Raw genomic sequence first — 10,756 nt, 5'->3', positions numbered from 1 at the left:
TCCCAACCCCAACCCCAACCCCAACCCCAACCCCAACCCCTACTGGCAAGTATCAAAGCCAAAATGGGAATCATCGATATTTATAATAAAGATTGATTTATCTGAAGCAGCTGAACATCACATATCATTACACATGCCAATCGACTTCTTATTCCTAATAAATATATACGGAAATATCATTACACTTTTCAGTGTTATGCATTCTTTCAATGATATGACAGGAATAACCAAAAATCAGGTTTTAGGGCTCTTCACATTTGTCACAATTGCCATAATTATCTTCAGTGGTTATGTGTCGACAGCCGAAAAAGTTGGCTAATTATTTCTCAATGTATTCGAAAATGAAGAAATACCATCTCGAGACGTTGAGTCACTTATGAATATTTTTGAACAAGAGAATTATGCAGGTTTCTGGAAAAGAATGAGCAATTCCTAACTCATCAAAAATACCAAAAATGCCAGAATCAAAAGAAATTAGCTAAAATCAAAAAAGGGAAAACTATATGCACAAATAAAAACACGTCGAAGAATGGGTATGTCAGTATTCAATGTTACTTTGAATCTGCAAGGCACAAATGGAATTACTTTACGCTTCGAAATCCATCCACATCTTTGGCAAATTGTTTAGAATGGCAACGAGATTCGCATCATGCCTAAATACAAATCTCTCCTTACAGTTTATTGTAAACGCAACAGCTTACTCACCCCATAGAAAAATGACAAACTAAACAAACTAAAAATAAACCCCTAATTCATTGAACTAAGTTTAAAACATAGGAAACTCTCAAATGATATCAGAATATCACTACTAATAGTGAGCAAATAGATCTCTGCAACTTTTGTCATACAAAGTAGTGAGTCTAATCTCATTGTTCACTTCCTTTTATCTGTTGTGCTGCTAATTGTTGTGAATATCGAGTATCGTGTAATCAAGTGTCTTCATGCAAGTAACTAACAGAGAATTTATAAAATAAATGGGATTATCCATGATAATTCGATCGCACTATGTTTCCTAATTTATATCCCCAACTTGTCAGGAATTATGTCTTTAGTAGTTTCGCTGTTAGTAATTCGCCGCCTTTACTTCAAGAATATGCGGAGTAGAACTCAAGTGCCATCTCCAATCAAATAAATATATAGGAGATTCTTCCTATCTCGTCTGTCTGCAGCTGTAAGATATTTACATATGTAGGTTTTTATCAAGATTTGTTAATACAATATCTATTATACCCAGGCTAACTATTTTTTCGGGTTTTTATGTTTGTATTCCATTGTTTCTAAAGTACTAGCTGCCACTTATTACTTAGATGTTGTAGTTGCGAAAAATATACAGGAGTTAAATAATCGAATAATTTTTCTTCATGATTCCTGAAAGCAGTTCAAGAATACAGGAGCTTTTTGTTCTCATTCCTGAAAGCGACAATGAGTGGTACAGTAAAAAGTGGATTGTTGAATTAGATACTCTTCAAGAGTAAAGCAAATAGCAACTCAAATAAAAACAGTGTACAATTTGTCTACAATTGTTGTTTAATGTCATAGATTCATCTTAAATCGAACACATAAAACAAAGGCTTTTATAGCTGCCATGCAAGCATATGTACCATGAAGGCTGTTTAATTAAATGGATCAAAATTAAAAGGCAATGTCCGAATTGTAGGGCTTAGTTTTCCATTCATTTGTAAAAATAGTAAGAGATATGAAATATTTATGATTATTATTTCAATCACTGCGTATTTTTATATTATAATTCTGTTTTTATCTCTGTGCTAAATATATAATTTGAGATTATGAGATTCATTTGCACTTAACTTTCTAGGATCACAATATTTCATAATTTTAAGGATTTGAGATAAATGAGGGATGAATTTGCAATGCTAAAGTATATCATTAATTATGAACAAAATGAAATTTAAGTATAATACAATAAATGCATTAAAAGAATAAGAAAAAACAAATTAAAATGACGATACTGTCGATCATTTCTAAAAATATGAAAATATTTGCGCCTAAAGCCTAAATAAGTTCCTTAAAATTAATCTCACATTCGCTCAATGCAAACTCTACCAACCAAAAAGTATATTTCTCAACTTTATTGTGGTTGCCAACTTCAAAACAAAATGTCTGAACAATAATTCCTTACATTGCATAGAGATATAGTCTTACACACAAATATTAAATATAATCTAAAGAATCTTAAAGCCCATAAAAAAACACATACATTTTCGTTGTAAAAGCAAGTTATTACCTGCGCAAACCCTCAAGCAATCAAGCCAAATTATATAAAATTGAGCTGATTCGTAATGAGCTATTTTATGTTATTAATAATATAAATGCAATTTTTAGCTGAAGGTGAATCTAAAATCTCTAGAAGAATATTCCAATTAATGGTTTGCCTAGGGATCATAATAACCTCAGGTTGGAGTTGACTGCACTGCATTCTGTCATCCAAAGAATGGGCGCCAATTTAGGCTGGCTATTCGATTTTATATTAAGTCCGCGTGCGTGATCTTAATGTTTGTGTCTTTTAGAAAGAAGTTTTTACTGACCAAGGCTGGAGTTAAAAATCGAAAAAGTAACAGAACTCCCAGCAGCCTGGCTATTCTAAGTATGATTGATATGGTTGATATGTATTAGATAATGTATTAATCATTTCAAGCAGGGCCTCCATCCTTGTTGGTATCAAGTGTTTAAACTCCGCTTGAGGCTGCATTTTATTGCTGGATTCTGGCAATGAGCTGCAGGGTGAGTTAATCTAGTGGCAATTGTTGGAGAATGTTAGGATCAAGGGGAATATTCAATTTGTAAAAAGTTTGAGTTGAGGGACAGTAGAATCCAAATTGCTTGTTGACTGTTGCTTCTACAGATGGTATTCCATTTTGATTGGATTTCATGGTCTCACCCCGAATATAAGTAAATGTTATTATAAGATTGCCATTTCAAATCTGACATATAAACTTATGCCCAAAGCGGAACCTCCATAAAATCTCAAATTATCAACTATTGACAACATTTGAATTGTATAAAACTGAGGCAAAGCAGTTCCTGCACGAGTTGCGAGAGTTGAAATCCAAAATAACACATAAAATTATCAGCTTATCCAGTAAATAGATTTTCACATGGTCAGAAATACACGAAGTATAGCAATTCTCTTGTTTAATTCTTGTAAGTGATAAAAAATCAATGTGCTAGATTCACATTTAATATTGAAAATATTCCTTTATTTTTTAATCTCTAAGCGAATCGCAAAAGCAACAATAGATATACTCTAATATAATTAATCAATTATCTAAATAAAATATCCTTAATTATTCTTGCTACTATTATAATACATAGCCATCGATATTTTATTATGGTTTGCTAATACAGCCATAAATTCACTGGTCATAGTATAATTATGATTGCATTGCGAGCATGTTGGATATAGCAGGAGAGTATGAAGTTTAATTATATTGAATTTGAATGAATTAAATTGATTAGCTATTATTGTGATAGTCAGGCGGATAATCATGCAGGAGTAGCACCCGATATGGAATAAATATAAGAGGATACGGAAATTGGGCGCAGGGGCATTCGGTTGTGTTGCATTGGTTTCCAATTAGAATGACTAAAGGTTTGCACTCAAATAAGTACTCAAAAGAGATGACGACTAGTTTATCTAGTATCTGCATCAGGAGGTTTAAATCATGAAAAAACTAAATAGCTAGTATATTGTCAAGTTTTACAGTTGGGAGGAAACTGAGCAGTTCATATATATTTTGCTCGAGTTTTGCTCAGGAGGCGATCTCAGGAAAGATATGGCTTTGCAACCCTAGAAAAGGTACACGCTCTAAAAAGCGATCGATATCATGGTCGATGTGATCAGAGGACTCGAACTCATCCATTCGAGAGGATTTCTGCACAGGGACATCAAATTATAAAATATTCTAGTGCAAATCTAAGGGAATGGCTCAAAGAAGTATAAGATTGCTGATTTTGGGCTCAGTTCAACAGAGAATAAGGCAACAACAATACTTGGTACAGGCCAGTACATGAGTCCTGAGATATACAAATCAGTATAGTATGGATTCGAAGTTGATATGTGGGCATTTGGTGTTCTTTTCTTCTTTCTTCTCAACAGAGAGTTCCCCTTCAGTAACCAGTCCCTGATATTTAATAGAGAACAATCCATACATCGATGATCTCAGAGAAAAGCATGAGTACTTAATCGAACAATCAAAGCAATTCAGCTACAAGAAAACAATTTAAAAAAGTAAACTGAAAGTAGTGTAGAATTGCACCAAAGATGTCGAGGATTTATTTGGTCGGATATTTTAGATTGACCAGAATCGGCGGATAACATTTTCCTAGATAAGAAGCCACCCTATCTTCGCGTCTTCCTTTCCAGATGAAATCGCACAGGAGAGCAGGGCTATGTATAAGACCAATAGAAAGATGAAAAATAAGGAGGATATTTTCAGCAATATAGGGACTATCATCCCCAAGAAAAGCAAAAATAGGAAAAAGTCATAGAATTAATAAAATGCAACTATCAGAATGAGTGTGCTTCGGCCTATCGACTTCAAGTTCCCACAAGAGAGAAAGATTCTCTAACATGAAAATGATAAGATAGATTTCCTATACTAGAACTTCAAGGAGTTCAAATAAATGAACGGTATTCTCACCCTCATCTAGAAGATTCCCCTTTGCTACAATCTTGCTAAATACTACTTAACACTCAAGAGCAAGTTCATCAAATCGCTCAGATAAAAGACAATCTTCAAGCACTATCCTTAACTCAAACTCGAAGCCTATTCAAAGACTGACTCATATGCAAAGCTAATCGGAGAGTTCGAGGACCAGTGTTTGCTGGCAAAATATTAATTTGAAATTATGCATGATCAGTGCTTGGGTTGTTTGGAATAGATTAAAAAGATAAATGAGAAATTCGAGTAATCGTTTAATGAGCCATTACAAAAATCAGAGTTCGAGGATGGAATTCTGAAGGCCTCGTACCGCAAATCTACTCGGTATGTTTTTACGAAACTGAAACGATTCCTAAAGGAGAAAGGATCAGGGAATAGATACAATTATTTTTTAACCCTAATTACAATCAGCCATGCCTTCAACAGACTGTTCGACGAGAAGAATCATTTCAAATAGGCCTTTAGCAAATATTTTGAGCACTCCCATACCAATTACGAATAGCTCGATTTAACGAAATTGAGGGAGTGGATGACAAGGGCAAATGGGCAATAACTAGATTCCATAACTAAAAGAATAATTGCCTTATATTTTCATGAGTGATGATCTTCTTTAATTTTACATTAGTTGAAGTTTGCAATGATTGGAAGACTGCTTTGATTTTGAAGAATTCTGTAAATATATTATTTAGAACATAAAAACATATACTAAATACTATGATAAACATATATTGCGTATAGTATGCCTTTTATAAAATACGTATAATAACTATGGGATTATACTAGGGGTTGGGGTTGGGGTTGGGGTTGGGGTTGGGGTTGGGGTTGGGGTTGGGGTTGGGAACCATGTAATAGGCATAATAATAATAAATACTCAAGCTTCAAGAAGTGTTCCTGATCAGTGAAGTTGAGCGCGAGCTGTAATAACGAAATATTTCCATTGATGAAGCATTGCCCGAACAACTGATTTCGTTGCTAAAAAAAATATAGAAAGAAGAAAACATCGATCAAACCACCCAGTAAAGCCCCTAAGATCAGTTTATAAATGAAGCTGAAAAGATAATTGTGAAAAATTGTGGGCAAATCCCTGTTTCTCGGTATTTTCTAGGAAGTCTGTACACGCTTATTCGGCAAAATTTGCCAAGGGGGATTCTGTATGCAAATCAGGAGCCAGAGCCATAACTGGAAAATAAGTAACGAAATGAAAGCATGGAGATAAATGAGCATTTTTTCTAATTTAATCATCAGATGGAAAAACTTAAATATAAGGAGGAGGAAGAAAAGAAAGCTAGGATGCTGCATTTTCCAGGGCTAAGCATTCCTGATGTTAATCAACCCTATAAAGATGAGATTTAGCTTGATCTCGAGCAGGAGGAGGAAGGTAATTAGGAACAGCCGTAGAAGGAAGAAGATCAGAAGGAAGATAAGAAGGAAGAAGATAAATAGAATGAGGATAATAAAGAGGATAAACATCAAAAAGAGAAACAATGGCAAACAATTTTAAAATAAACAAAATTAATCGACATAAAGTAAGCTGATATACCTAAATTAAAAGATTATGAAAATGCTCACTCAATGAGAAACTCTTAATCTCCAATAAAAAATAAAGAATATGAAGATAAAGATGAAAAATTATAACACCCTAACAAAAAGAATAAAAAGGATAAAAAATAAAAAACGGATAAAAAAGACAAAAAGGAAAAGAAAGACAAAAAGGAAAAGAAGAAAAAGCATAAACATAAACATAAAAGAAATCATTCTTCCTCTTCGTCAGATCGCGAGCACGAACGTGAAAAGAGCAAGCATCGGTCAAGATCAAGATCTAAAAATAAAAAACATTACAGGGAGCACAGCCGAGATAAGAATCTATCTTAATAAAAATAAGTAAGACCAATTTAAAAAGGATTAGTTTTTAAGGGCAGAGTGACTCGAGTTGATAAATTTGGGTGTTTTGTAAAATTAAATGGCTTATATGTTTCACAAGAAGAGTATCTGAAATCGTAGAAGAATAAAGGGAGAGAGTTTAAAGGGTTAGTTCATGTGAGTGAAATGGATGATAAGTATGTGGCAGAACCAAGTTCTATCGTCGAGGAAAACCAAAATGTATATGTGAAAATTTTATAATTTAACGATGGTCGATTAAGATTAAGCATGAAAGGAATTAACCAAAAAACAGGTGAAGTCATAACAGAAGCAATCAGTAAGCAAAACATGGATAAAAAAGTGTTGCTTTAGAATAAAGTTGAAAGCCTTTTGGAAGTGTAAACCATCAGCAATAGCTTGATAAAGAATATGCATTTTGGCGAGGGTCATAACAACTTTGGAGATCTGACAGGAATTAAGATATAGAATCCTACGGATGTCAATATGGAAGGCAACAACACTCTTTATGGATAGGCATGGTAAATTAACAGATTGAGCTATATGGGTGGAATTGTGAAACCTAGGGGAATCTTTCGTGAAGATATTGAGGAAGTCAACATAGAGATGAATGATAAAGAGCCACCTTTTTTGAGAGGGCAAACAACCAAAACAGGGGTAAATTTATCCCCAGTTCGAGTGGTAAAAAATCCGTAAGGAACCTTGCAAAGAGAAGCATTAAATGCAGCCCAATATGCTCGTTAGCGTCGCTAAATCCGGGAAATGCAGAGCAAAACGTAGACAAGAGATATTACTAACATTTTGGATGAAATAACTCCCTCAGCCACTGCATAAAAAACAAAATCCCATAGCCATTACTCATCTTCAAATAAATCATCCAAGTCAGCTATTAAATCTCAAAAAGAGAAACTTCCTATTTTCGAATACAAGGAACAGCTAATTAAAGCATGCATCGACAATAAGATTCTGATTGTAATTGGAGAAACTGGCTCAGGCAAGACAACCCAAATCACACAATATCTACACGAAAAGGGTTTTTCAAAACATGGAAAGATCGGATGCACACAGCCAAGAAGAGTCGCAGCTATTTCAGTTGCTAAGAGAGTCTGTGAAGAAATGGGAGTGAAACTGGGCGAAGAAGTAGGTTATTCGATTAGGTTCGAAGATGTGACATCGAACAAAACATTAATTAAGTATATGACCGATGGTATGTTACTAAGATAGGCCCTTGTTGATAAATACCTGAGCGCTTATTCGGTGATCATGCTCGATGAGGCACATGAGAGGACCATCAACACTGACGTTCTGTTCGGAATCCTAAAAAAAGTGGTCCAAAAGCGAAACGATTTCACTCTCATTGTGACGTCAGCAACTTTGTAGGCTAAAAAGTTCTCAACTTACTTCTTCGACTGCAAAATATTCAGCATTCCGGGGCGGACATATAATGTGTAAATTCTCTACGCGAAAGAGCCTGAAACTGACTATTTAGATGCTTCGTTGATGTGTGTGATGCAAATTCACTTGGATGAGCCCGAAGGAGACATTTTACTATTTTTGACAGGCCAAGAGGAAATTGATACATCTTGTCAAATACTAAAGTAAAGGCTGAGAAAAATGGGGAATTAAATTCCTGAGCTTATCATTTTGCCTGTGTATTCGGCACAGTCCTCCGAACTACAAACCAAAATCTTCGAGCCTGCTCAAAAAGGCAAAAGAAAATGCATTATTGCTACCAATATTGCAGAGGCTTCTCTCACAATCGACGGAATTTACTATGTGGTTGATCCGGGTTTCGCTAAAATCAAAATCTATAACTCAAAATTAGGAATGGATTCTTTAATTGTGGCCCCGATATCTCAGGCCAGTTCAAAGCAAAGAGCAGGAAGGGCTGGGAGAACAGGGCCCGGGAAGTGTTATAGAATCTACACAGAAGATGCATACCAGAATTAAATGTTGCCCACGTCAATACCGGAAATTCAAAGAGCCAACCTCTCAAATACTGTACTGTAGCTAAAGGCTATGGGCATTAATGATTTGATAAACTTCGATTTCATGGATGCGCCTCCAGCTCAAACTCTTATCGCTGCCCTAGAATAGCTGTATTACCTATCAGCTTTGGATGACGAAGGCCTCCTTACAAAACTCGGCCGAAAGATGGCGGAATTTCCCTTGTAGCCATCTCTTTCGAAAATGCTGTTAACTTCTATAGATTTCGGGTGCACACATGAGATTGTTACAATCATTGCAATGCTCTCGATTCCTAACATTTTTTATCGCCCGAAATAAAAATAGACCATCGCAGATCAAAAGAAGACTAAATTTAACCATATGGAAGGCGATCACCTCACATTGCTCTCAGTATACGAAGCATGGCGCAAAAACAATTATACCTCCTCGTGGTGCCAATAGAATTTTATCCAGTATCGGGGACTCAAACGCGCGCAGGATGTTCGCAAACAATTGATTGAGCTGCTATAGAGGTATAGATTTCCAATTAACTCCTGCCTGACGAATGCGAACCTGATCAGAAAAACAATTGTTTCGGGCTACTTCTTCCATGCTGCCAAGAAGGATTCAAAAGGAGGGTATCGCACTCTCGTCGATGATCATATCGTCTATATTCATCCCAGCAGTTCACTCTTCAATAAGGAGCCAGAATGGGTTGTTTACCACGAGCTCATATTCACTACGAAATAATACATGAGAAATGTTTGTTCGATAAATCCGAAGTGGTTGATCGATGTTGCCCCGAATTTCTTCAAGTTTACAGACGAACTGGGATTTGTGAGAAAAAAGAGGAATGAAAAGTTAGACCCATTGGCACAAAAGTATGGAGATCCAAATGCTTGGAGATTGAGTAAAAGAAAAGGATGATTAGTGTGACAATTACATCTCATCATGAGTAAGGATATTCTGAGAGTATTTCAAATATATTTAATATATCCATATATAGATATTAAAAGAGCCGATCTTATTGATAGTAAGTAGATTAGCCTAATCCTAAGAATTAGGCGCATTGCTAAAATATGCACATAGAATATTCAAAAACATATTTAATTAAAAAAAAATACAACTTTCAAATTACACATAAATGAAACACACATGAAAAATATATATCTTATTGCTTAATTGTCAAAGCATCTGCTCTTCAATGATGTTTTTTGTTCGTACTAAGTTCTATTGTAAATCGTTGGTTCCTAATTTTGTAACTTTGAAGGTGGTGGAATAAATCATAATTTTGGATTATTTCCCAAATATAAATAATGAGTCCTTTGGAGAAAGATCCTAAAAATGATAGTTCTTCATTTTAAGCTAAGGTAATGCTGACTGTATTTAAATTCAGGGCGCATTAATGGTATTTAAAAACAATTTAAAATATAATTTAAACATATTTATCTTTAGTTTTATTTTATTTATTTTCTTCAATCGATTCATGGCTGGATTTAAGACTTTGATCTTGCTTCTGTGTTTATGGGCAGCAAATTCTCGTCTCCTACACTCCCAATAAAACACAACTCTGACATATGAGCAAGCTCTCATGGACAAAGAGAAACAACTACAAGCAGAGTTGAGAAAGATGAATGAAACTGTCGCAGCAATCAACAACAATATCCAACAAGCTTAAGGTACCCCTGACAAACAAATTATCATTCTTCAAGATGGATTGGCAGATTAGAGGAACTTCCTCATGGATCTTCAACAAAATCACACACTGCCAATTCAGTTGAAGACTGTCAACTGCACTAATCTGACCTCTGAACAAAAATATAACCTCACCATTATCATTCAGCAAATTTAGGCCAATCTCACTGCCTTAAATAATGATATCAATGAGATGAATTCAACAGACCCCAATCGAAACGGAACTATCAAAGATAACTTACTCTTACAAAAACAGTGGGTTGAGACCTACTTGAAAGACATTAAAGACTCAGTCACAAAGGAAACTTGCCCTCCCCCAGCTTCAAACATAACTGAACCCTCAAAGATCAATGCAATCGCGAATGTCTCAAACTATGTCAACTACACAAACATTAATGTCCAAAACTGGATTCATGGTAATTCAACCGAGGCTGAGCTGTTCCAGAAACTGTTTAATGTCATAACAAAAAACAATGTGACAAAATGCCCAGCATAAACTCCCTTCGTACTTGATCAGAAATGTATTAACTGCTATTCCCCAACCCCTATTTTCG

General features: G+C 35.1%; 1 pseudogene; it reads left to right on the top strand.

The window, feature by feature from the left end:
• Positions 1-7,103: 7,103 nt before the first annotated feature.
• Positions 7,104-9,434, top strand: LOC148299317 (ATP-dependent RNA helicase DHX8 pseudogene; annotated as a pseudogene).
• The last annotated feature ends 1,322 nt before the right edge of the window (positions 9,435-10,756 follow it).

This window comes from Brachycentrus maculatus, unplaced genomic scaffold (assembly GCF_059751285.1).
Source record: "Brachycentrus maculatus isolate JH-2025_06_01 unplaced genomic scaffold, ASM5975128v1 h1tg001185l, whole genome shotgun sequence".
Classification (NCBI taxonomy): domain Eukaryota; kingdom Metazoa; phylum Arthropoda; class Insecta; order Trichoptera; family Brachycentridae; genus Brachycentrus; species Brachycentrus maculatus.
Note: the sequence above shows the minus strand (reverse complement) of the source record. Positions and strands in the feature narration are given on the sequence as shown.